An 11,597-nucleotide genomic window follows, 5' to 3' on the forward strand; every position below is an offset into this window, starting at 1 on the left:
AAACAATAATTTTATTGCACTGTTAAATGTAGTCTTCTGCTAATTTCAAAATGAATATCTATTTTCAGAATGTTCACTTTGTACCATTTAAAATGATTGATTTGAGTTTTTGTGTGTTTTATTTTTATTCCATTTAGACAAAATAATATAGCCACTGGTTATCAGCTACAACATTAAAAAATCTGACAGAATTTCAGTAACATAGAATTATTTCCAGGAACATGTATTAAGAAAATATGTTGATTCATTTGATGTCGATACAATATTTATTTACATTCTCGTAATCCTACATTGTCTTTCTTGCAGTACTATGTGGAGCTCCGCCCACCGTGGACAACGCTTTCCTGATTGGTCGGAAGCGTTCGCATTATGACATACACTCTGTGGTGCGTTACCAGTGCGGTGACGGTTTCTTCCAGCGCCACATTCCCACCATCAAGTGTCGCGCCAGCGGCAAATGGGACCGGCCCAAGATCATCTGTACGAAGTGTGAGTATCCCAACTTTATTCTCTAAATGGCAATCTCAAAAACCAAATGACCAGACTTTGTTTTTGTGTCCTCAGCAAGGAGATCTCACCGCTACAGACGCCACCACCACAAGTCCCACCACGAGCGCAGAAAGCACAAGAGGCACGGTTCAGGAGGTCATCGAGGTCAACAAGAGGGTCACGGCCATTTCTAACCAAATAACCCCCTCCTTTCCGCCAGCCTTTCACCTAAACCTCCTTATCTTTGATATCCGATGGCCTTCACTTACCCCCTTCTAGTCTGGCTCAGTCTACCCCCATTATGATCAGAGGGGCACTGCTGGACCTCACAAGGACTATAACAATTTCACTTTTCCGTCTCTTTAATCCGTTAATGTTACATCTCATTTTAGTGGATCCAACATGAGAAAAGTTATTTCGTACCTTCAATGTAGAAAACACTCTAGGTAACTGTTTATGTATTTTTACATAAGCATTAATTGAGCGGGTGGGTTGGTACTACATGTAAATATTGTATTTCATTTCAAAATGCGGGATCAATTCGAAACGGCCAGGAAATGCTTGGGATTGGTTAGCTTATGCAGTATTTCTTGAGCATTTTGACGTTGGTTTGCTCTTTGTAAGACATTAACCTAATTTATACAGTATTTCTGAGTATTGGTGTGTTTTGAGTTGAGAGGAGTGGTGCTCATCTGGATTTTACGTGAAAATTAAATCGCGCTCATGTCATTCCAAACCTGTATGATTATGTTTCTCCCGTCGAACACAAAAGGACACTGGTAGTGACTGGTAACAGGAGTTTTAAAATGTACCTGTATTTGACGTCTTCTGAAGCCGTACGATAGATTTGTGCGTAAAACAGTCCGAAGTTCAATCAAAAGTCAGTACTCCATTGTAACTTTCATAGAAATGTTGAACGAGATTTCAGATCCACATCGGTAGAGTTTTCGGCAAATAATCATTTCAATTTGCATTTTCCTCACACAAATTTATCGGATATTCGTTGGTATTGGTGTGTTTTGGGTTGCGTGGAGTGGTGCTCATCTGGATTTTCATTGTAGAAACTGCACAATTCACCCAAAACGAACACAAACCCATATGATTTAATTTCTTACGTTGAGCAAAAAAAGGAGATGAGTGACTGGCTATAAGTGAGCAATATCAGTAACGGGTGTAAAATTGCATTCATGCAACAGTTTGTGTAAATACAAAAGAAACAAGAACAGAGTGTCTTTAAAACCCCTCTTTTGTGCAAAACTACTTCCTTCTGCCAAGTCAACAACTCAACAGCTGAGCCCAAGCGTCCATTTCTAATTCGAAAACGTAGAACAAGTACATTCTTGCCTAAAAAACTCTTAAAACTACATTATGTGACACAAAAACAGTAACGGAGAAGCGGTTGGAGTTCTGATATCGCACTCCTTCCAGCCAATCAGATTTGAGGACCAGAAAGAACTGTTGTATAAACGACAATAAAGCGCAATGAAAGTACGAATTTAAACCGTATGATAGATTTGTGCGAGAATCAGACCGAAGGTATTCATAATCAAGAAGTTGTTATCCTATTGTAGCTTTCGCAGGAAATCTGACGTTTGATCTCATTGATGTCAAACTGGTGACAAACGAGATTTCAGATCTGTGTTTGTTTGCTTTTTTTTCTCATACAAACTAATCAAAAATCTTCAGAAGATTACAGCACACATATGTTCATGCAATCCACTTTTATGAAACTTTAATGGTGCTACACTGGAAAAGAGCAGCTTGGACGATCTGCAGAGTATCTTCTTTTGTGCGTCACAGACAAAAGAGCATAATACAGGTTTGAGTGGACATTAGGGTTAAATAACTGATGACAGACTTAATTGTTGGGGTCAAACTATTCCTTTAAGTCCTTAAACAGCGTTTAACTAGTTGTTAAGCAGATATATTTCAAGCTTCGAGTTAAAGTTTTCAATCTTTCACAGTTATTGACTTTGAACGACTTGACAAGAATTAGATGAAATGTGCCACTGTAAAATCCCCTCTACTTTTGATCCCTCCATCTGTTATTGATGGTCTGTGTCATGATCTCCCACTTTCTCACCCACAGAGGAGAAATTGTCCTGTCAGAGCCTGTCGGCGAGAAAAGAGCGAGAATTAGAAAGCTGGAAAGAGAAGTTCGCTTGCTGGACTTAATTGCAGTCGACTGCATAAACGCCACATCAAACTGAGCCGGTGACAAGGTACTTTTAACAGCCTTGGGGGTCGCAGGTATGCCTGGAATTAGCTTCTCGAACTAGCACACTTAAGGAAGAAATATAACAGGGATGGATTCCCATGGGTGGGATGTGGACGAAAACAAAGAATCCAGATGGTGCGATATCACATTCAAGTTAGATGTTAAAAGTGCTCATGGGTAAACTTCAGAGGCAGGGATACCTCCAGTACTGAAGATCAGGAGGTTAAAAAGGAAAGGCTTATGCAGAAGAAGGCCAGTTGAGAGGCAGCATTTGGCCTTCTGTTCTCCTCAGAGCGAAAGATGTGGTCTGGACTCACTGAGGTTTCCAAAGGCACACTTTTTTTCATCCCTACCAGGTGTGTGTCCTGTTTCCCAAAGAGTACTGCGACAGCTGACTCAGAAATGAGGACCGCTCCTTATTCTCTGCCCTCTCAACTATCCTCCTTACCCTAAAAAAGGACAGACTCTCTTTTTTACTGTGCGTTTCTCTAATGCCGGGGTTTTTGTGCTTATCTCGTGCTATTCCTTTCTCAGTGTCCCAGTGAGACTGCAAACGTAGCCCAGTTTTCTGCCGACTTCGTCTCAACGTCAGCGCTCCCCCTTCTTTCCTTCTCTACCTTTATCCACCTTTTTTAATAGACTTCTTTTTTAATTCAAGGATGGAAAGCCAGTAGTCTTAATATCTGAACAATTCATCTTTTTGTTCCAAGAAACTTAATTAATGTTGAAGTTATTAGTACCCATTTTGATAAAGAAGCAATTGACCTTCAAGGAAAAGATTATTTAAATTTAGAAAAATAAAAAGCTCTTTTTGAACGTTTTGAAGTTTAGTCAAAAAGGGAGGAGCATGCATTTGTAGTAAATTTCAAAAAAACATAAATTTAGTTTTTTTCTATTATTATTTATGTATGTGTGTGTTGATCATTTTTGTTGAGAATTTAAAAAATTTTGATATATTGTTCACATCATAGTAATTTCAGAGAGGTTAATTTTCTTGAAAATAACGTCACAATTCAAAACTAAATCCACATCCTTAAAGTAAAATAACTTTTTTTTCTTTTTCCGATTTTCGGGTGAATAATGACCTGTTCTGAGCAGGTTTTGTCCTATTCCTTCTAATGCCCATGCGTGATTAGCATGGAACAGGAGGTGCACCAGTCTTATGCAATTTGTCTGTCAAAATTGGAGTCTCATTCTGATACCCAGGATCCTAATAATCCATATTAGCCGCTAATGTACCTCTATATCACACTAATAGCTCTTTACAGCCCTCAGCTGAGGCTAGCGAATGAAGGCAGATGGCTAACAATGTGGCAACATAATTATGAGCCTTGATTATAAAAATGAATCTCTAAACAAAGAATGTTCACAGCTGTCTTTTGGCAGGCATTCTGAAGAACTATGAGAGGCAGCTGCAGGATTTTCTTGTGGCAAGTTGTCTTACTAATTGCCACAGAGCAATTGGTGTCCCAGAGGTGGTTACGCTAGCTGTGCCACCCTTTTGTAGTTACATTTCTGGAACATACTCTTATTTAGGCTTGTTTGCATGACTCATTCAGCCAGATTAGTTGAGATTCTCGCAAGAAGAATATGCAAAATACTCTCGCAATAGCCTCCAACGGTTTGTTTGCTATCTGCTGCTGCAGCCGAGAATGGCGTTTTTCCCATTTTGATAAAATGGTCATGTTTTATCGAGACGTTAACCTTGTTCTTTTCGTATTAACATGATTGTTGGAGGTAAAGAGGGAGCTACGGAGGTGAGACGGGAGCACAATGTCCTCTGTTTAATCAGGACTGCCGGTAACAAGCCACATCCATCATCACCTTCCGGACTATCGCGGCAAGAGTAGCACATCAGAATTTTTAATGCGTTATCTTCGTCTGCTGGAAATGTCTTTGATTGGACGGTGTCAGAAAGGAAATTACCATGACAAAGAAGCCAGTTCAGCTGCCGGTGGCAGTGTGGGTTGTTCTGGGAAATCACTACTGCTTTGTAGATTTAACCCGAACCTCCGGCGTTCCCTGTTCACCTAAACCGTGCTTTCATAGTCCACACTTTACCTCATATGAATCTGTATTACAACTTAATCTTATCTGATAATCTGATCATCTTTCATATCATTATATAAGACTTTGTCATGCACATTGTTTATTTGATTATAACACTGTTGGAGAGGACCTTAAACAAGACTCTATGATACCGATTAATATGGCTGAATTTTTGTTTACATTTCAGAAACAAGCATATGAGACTTTTCCTGTATATTTACAGTTGCAGCTCTTATTTATGTTTATTTATTATTTGTTGGCTTGAAGGGCATCCCATCGTTATTAATGACCCAGCATTCCCGGCTGTTACCAGCAGTAAATTCATTCCTCTGGCTGTAGCAAAACAGTATTGCGATAAAACCATAAAATCTTTTGACACCACTCCCCAGCTCGGTGATGTACAGACTTTGTTTTAACTTCTTGATGTTTTCTGCCCATTTTTTATGTATGGATTTATTTATTTTTCACTTTTTAAAAATGAAATCTGGATGTGTTTGTAGAGTCCCTTGACCTCAGTCACACAGGCTTACTCTCTGTTCTCCGACGCTAGGCAGAAAACACTACTGCTGCTGCATCAAATACCAAACACCATCTTCTACATTGAGACACTGTTGCTGTTTTTTTTAAAGCATTTCCTTCACTGGGATGACCCGAGTCAGGCTGTGTGAATGTGGTCCATATGTGTTATTCGATATTTATTGATGTTCTTATGAATTCTAGTTCTGTCATTGTATTATATTCTTTACCGAATTAAAAACATTGGATGGGATCGGTAATGCCATTGAATCGGTCTTCTCCTTTACAGTTGTTTCTGTCTCAGATTACACATTCTTATGGGTTTTTGCCATTAACTACATTACAAAAATGCGGTTCCAAACTTTCTTTTCTCTATAGAACACAAAAGGAGACATTTTGAAGAATGTTCATGCTACTGTTTTCCATACAATGTACGTACATAGTGTCAAAGTTTGAAATTACATATGGGTAAGTAAATAATGCCAGAATTGACATTTATAGATGAACTATCCCTTAAATTACGTTTTAACAAATCAAGTGGACAGTACAGCCTTTAATTTTCAGAACAAAAATTAAGATATTTTTGATGAAATCCGAGAGCTTTCTGCCCCTTCATAGACAGCAACGTAACTACCAAGTTCAAGACCCAGAAAGATAGTAAAGAAATCGTTAAAATAGTTGAAATCAGTGGTTCAACCGTAATGTTATGAAGCTACAAAAATACTTTTTGTGTGTAAAGAAAACAAAAATAATGACTTCACTCAATGATGCGTGATGGTACATGGAAGAGAAGAAATGTTAAATAAAGTAATTTTTTTTCCTTTGCACAGAAAAACAGTATCCTTGTAGCTTGATAACATTACGGTTGAACCACTGATGTCAAATGGACTATTTTTAACAATGTTCTTACTATCTTTCTGGGTCTTGAACGTGTCAGTTGAGTTGCTGTCTATGTAGAGTCAGAAAGCTCTCGGATTTCATCAAAAATATCTTAATTTGTGTTCTGAAGTTGAACGAAGCTCTTACGGGTTAAGAATAACATGAGGGTGATTAACTAATGACAGAATTTTCATTTTTGGGTGAATTAATCCTTTAAAACTCAAGGGACATAAAAATTATTTATAATTTTATACAGATTAATAAAATATGAAGTTGTTTGGTTTAGCCAGGATAGATTTGTTAGCAGATTATTTGCCGCTATTAACTTTTTTTTTGTTGTTTAATCTTCCTCTTTCCCTCCATCACTGGACGCAGGATCTTGTTAGACCATTGGTTCACAAGAAGTGTGTGGTGAATAATTCATTCATGCCTTGTATCTCTGACTTCCTCTGCTTTATCTCTTCATGTCAGATTCAAGGTCTTTGATGTTTCATCCTCACTAAGGAGCGAGACATTGTAAATATTCCTGTATCTGCTCCTGTACAGAGCTATGATTCTCACGTTTAATAAACAGGCGGGATCAAGACTCAGAAGAGCACTGAAATGCAACAGAACAAGGTGTAAGTCATAAAATATCAGAGTTTTATTCATGCAGACATACAATTTAAAAATGAATTACATGTTTAATGAAAAAGCACACTCAAAGAGGCCAAATCTTTCTATAAGCACAGCTCTGAAAGGGACAATTCACCTCAAAATGTAAATTCTGTCATTATTTACTCTCCTACACGTTACTTTTTTCCATAAAAGGACAGTTCTTAGCTAAAAAAAAATGTAAACGTGGTCCATGTGACTTGTTCACTATATTCCAAGTGCTCTGATGCCATACGATTGTTTTGTTTGAGAAACAGGATTTAAATACTGTAGTTCATCCCAAAATGAAAATTCATCATTTACTCAGCCTCATATTATTCCAAACATATGACTTCCATTCATCTTCAAAACACAAATTAATATATTTCATCCCTCCATTAAAAATTAATTCCAACAAAAACCTTGACATTTCAAAAAGTCCCAAAAAATATTGTTGTGCGTGTATGAATTAAGTGGTTTTCGATGAATAGATTTAATTTAGGCTTTTATTCACATAAAAACAATGATCAGTGCAAATTTGTTGAAAGCATCAAATTTGGTAAAAGGAGGTTTCAATGTGCACGCTTGAGGTGCAAGAACCAAGTTTCAACCAAGTACAGGTGAGTACAGGTTTCAATAAAAGTATTTTCATTTGTGTTTCAAAGATGAACAAATGAGTTTGGAACAACATTGATTATAGAATTTTAATTTTTGAATAAGCTGTCCCTTAAGTCACTATGCCATGGGAAAAAAACTAAAAAAAAAAAAGCAATATAGCAATTTTCCGTGTGACCATGTTAGAAAACAACAGTGTTTGGGTTTAAAATTACGTGAGGGTAAGTAAAAGACAAAATAAATTTTTTTGGCTGGACTGTTCCTTTAAATTTATTTGGACAGTTTAACCGTTGAAACTCCATGAGCAACGTTGATTTGAATAAATTCCAAGCTAGTTTAATTTGACAGCTGTAGTGGGAGATCTTTTTGCCCTGCTGATCTGCATGTGCTAGACTCTCCCGGTGCTCCAAGGGCACACCGTCCTCATTAGACGTCAAGCTGGGCAATCTAGTTAGTGTTGCTCTTAAGATGACCTAGGCATTTTTCCAACTGCAAAAACACATTTCTTTTGAGCTTTCTTTTGAACCAGTTACTAATCTGGGAGGGATGTGAGTTTGAAGAAGCGTAAACCCACTTTCTTTTTTTTTTCTTTTTTCTCTATAAATATTAAGCATCTAATCCAAGTACTTTTCCACTGACTGAAGCTAAGTGTTAATAGCATCTGAATTGCCAAATGCATGGATTTGCTTTCCGAATGTATTCCTTGCTGTAAACCGAAAGCATTTTGAAAAATTGTGACTGGGATCTATATTCCGACATAGTCCTCATTTGGGAAATGTGTAGTTGCCATATTAGCATGGTGAGTCAATGCTAAGGTAATTCCTTACCAGAGTCCTCTTACTTCTGGCATGCTGTTTTGAGCTCCAAACAAACTTTGTTTATGTCCCAACAGTTGGTTCTACTGATTTGCTTCTGACATATAGCCCTTAACACTATACTAAACCCAAACATTAACTTACACTTAAAAACAGGTGCATGGTTAACAATGTTAAGGTTTGTTTTAGCATTGTTTTTAACTCTAAAACAAAATCCATATTTAAACTCTCATTGGTTGATGCTAAGACCAATAAGGACTTTGTTCCCATAATGAGACACCTATTATAATATACTAAAAACTGCATTTTGATATTACAGGTCCCTTCTTGCACACTTATTGTGTTAAAGGGATATAGTTCAGCCAAAAATACAAATTCTGTCAATAATTACTCACCCTCATGTTGTTACAAACCTGTAAGAACTTAATTCATCTATAGAACACAAATTAAGATATTTCTGATGAAATCCGAGAGCTTTCTTACCAATAGACTGCAACGCAACTGACACGTTCAAAGTGTCATCATTAAAATGCGTTATGGTACTCTCATGAATGCACATCAAAGACTGACATGGAAAATAAGAAGTTGTTGAATAAAGTTGTTATTTTTGTTTTCTTTGCACACAAAAAGTATTCTCATAGCATCAGAAAATTCCGGTTGAACTGATGACACTATTTTAATGATGTACTTACTACCTTTCTTTACCTGGAACATGGTAGTTGCGTTTCTGTTTATGAAGGGTCAGAAAGCTCTCTGATTTAATCAAAAATATCTTAATTTGTATTTTAAAGATGAACAAAGGTCTTACGGGTTTGGAACGACATGAGAGTGAGTAATAAATAACAGCATTTTCATTTTTGGGTGAACTGTCCCTTTAAAGTGGTAGCATCTAGATCCTCAAAATCTGTCTCACGAGATCCACTTTCCTGGATTGTTTGGCTCCAACTCAATGCTAATCAATGTCTTCAGGATCATTAGAAAGTCACTGGTAAGTGAGTTTGATCAGGGTTGGAGCTAAAATCTACAGGAAAGTCGGTCTTGCAAGCCAGATTTGAAGATCCCAGGTCTAGATAATTCTTAACTTTAAACTTATGTTGTAACTTTTGTGTTTAAAACTGTTAAGGCATGCTGAAAGAAAACCATCATAAACCTTTTCTTACAAAGTTTTTTTTTTGTTGTCATTTAAACCGAAAAGGCTTAAGGACATTCTATTTTGGCACGCTGTTTTACAATATTATTATTTGGAATGCCAAGAACAATCTAGGCCTACACCAAAGTTCTATCATAATCACACACAGCAAGTATTTCATCTGCCTCATTAAATATTTAAAAGTTGGGTGGATTCTGATTGGCAGATTCTGTTTCACAAGCTGAAAAAATAATCATTCTTGAGGTAATTCCAAATATATTGTTCCTCTGTCACGTTATAATTATGGTGTGGATTTCCTAATTCTTACAGAATTAAATACAATTATCATCCTTCGTGTGAATGACACTTAATTCAATTTTGATATGTTTGGGATGGATAGTGTGCAAACTGAGATGCAATGTCTATTTTGCTCATAGCTCATCTTGCTTACATCACTGTTGCTAGTATCTAAACATGGAAATTCACAGTTTTCTTTTTCTTTTTCTCAGGTAGAACATTTACACCACACTTTATTGTCATGTTCAAGAGCTCATTGTGAATAAATGCTCTAAATAGTTGTATTAACCTTCAACCCTTTCTTTTCCACTTCAGTATGAGTTCTTTCAACACTGTCCGTCGAGCAGAAGCAGTATGTTCGCTCTTGATCTGTACCTGCAGCCACTTCCAAATGAAACGAATCAGCAGCATCCCTGCTCAAAGCTTACGGTCTAAACAAACAGCAAACGCTCACTGTTCACTGCTGGAGGCTCATTCAACTAAGCAGAGCCTTTGTATGCTCGGACTCATTACCTGCCGAAATAAGCCAATCAATGTTACAAACACTTCAGCAAATTACTATGTAAAGCATTGCGTGCATAATACAGCATTCTCAAAGTTTACACAAGAAGAATGGCTAGACATATTAGCTTGATGAGCCTGGAGTGTTTGTCTGAAGGATGCATTAAGCCAGAACGTGCAAATATGTGACATTATTCCTATTTGTATAGCTTTTTGTTCCGAAGGTCTTGTAATTGAAGATGCTTCAATTGCAAATAAGCAAAATCCCGTCAGGCCACGATCATATTGGTCAATATTTCCTACAGCCAGCATTTCAGTTGGGCTTTCACTAGCGATTATTTTGGTAATCGAGTAATCGTTGATTTTTGTGATGATTAATCGAGTAATTGAATACTTATAATAATTTTGAACAGTAGTATTTAAAAATATTTAAAATGCATCTATACTAGCAATGAGTCACCATTTAGTTCAAATAAAGTATCAAAAGTAAGTACTCACATTTTGTTTTTTTTGTTTTTGAATATTTGGATATCAAAACATGTAATTTTTTATTTTGATATCGCGATGAACAGTTTGCATATTGAGATATATTCTCCTGTGTTAGCATAGGTTTGAAAATGGTTTACCTTAAAAATCTGATGAAATGGTGCATGTTCCCAGATGAGCGTTACAATAAACCCAACCTCACAAAAATATGCAGAGATGGAGTTTGAGATGCTCCAACCGTGTAAATGCTAAATAATGAAAGCGCACACATTGCATATATTTATTTAATTGAATTGTAGCATTTGTGAATTCACAGTAGCATTATGCTTTAGCATGATTTTTAAATGGGTTTAATATATCATGCAGCCTTGGAAATCGCTCTAATAAGGCATGTTATGGATTGACGTCCGTGGAATGAACCACTTCCGGTATTTTGCCAGTTACTCAAATAATTACTCAAATTATTATTATTTTTTTTTTTAAGGATTGAGAATTACATAGAGGAATCGTGACAGCCCTACTTTTCAGTTTATGTATAACCCCTCCGGTTATACTTGCCTTGCTCACTCCAAGCAGGATTTGAACCAGTGTTTCCCGCATGGAAAGTGAGCATGCTAACAAGGACGCTAAAGACCATGGCCTCTAGCATCAGATAATGCTTTGAAAGCATGGGAGTGAGGTTTATCTAGACAGCACTTACTAGCTGGCCTCCGTCAGATATGTATGCATTATCTTTAATACAAGAATCATTATGACTTGATTTCTATGTGATTAACACTGTCTTAACCAAGGGGTTTTGTTTATGAAATACGTGTCTGTTTGTTCCTGCTGAGATGGGAATGCTAACAGATAAGACTTCCTTTCACATCGCACTGCATTTTCGCTTTCAGAATAGATGAGGAAATTATTTGACACCTTGTGCTTGGATAGTACATGATGTCTGAGTGTTCAATTTTCACTTTGTTTTTTC

The 11,597-nt window shown here is 36.9% G+C and overlaps 1 pseudogene; it reads left to right on the forward strand.

Moving 5' to 3' along the window:
• The window catches only part of LOC113040541 (neurocan core protein-like), a 75,996-nt pseudogene extending 74,978 nt beyond the window's left edge, over positions 1 to 1,018 (forward strand).
• The last annotated feature ends 10,579 nt before the right edge of the window (positions 1,019 to 11,597 follow it).

This window comes from Carassius auratus, chromosome 22 (assembly GCF_003368295.1).
Source record: "Carassius auratus strain Wakin chromosome 22, ASM336829v1, whole genome shotgun sequence".
NCBI lineage: Eukaryota > Metazoa > Chordata > Actinopteri > Cypriniformes > Cyprinidae > Carassius > Carassius auratus.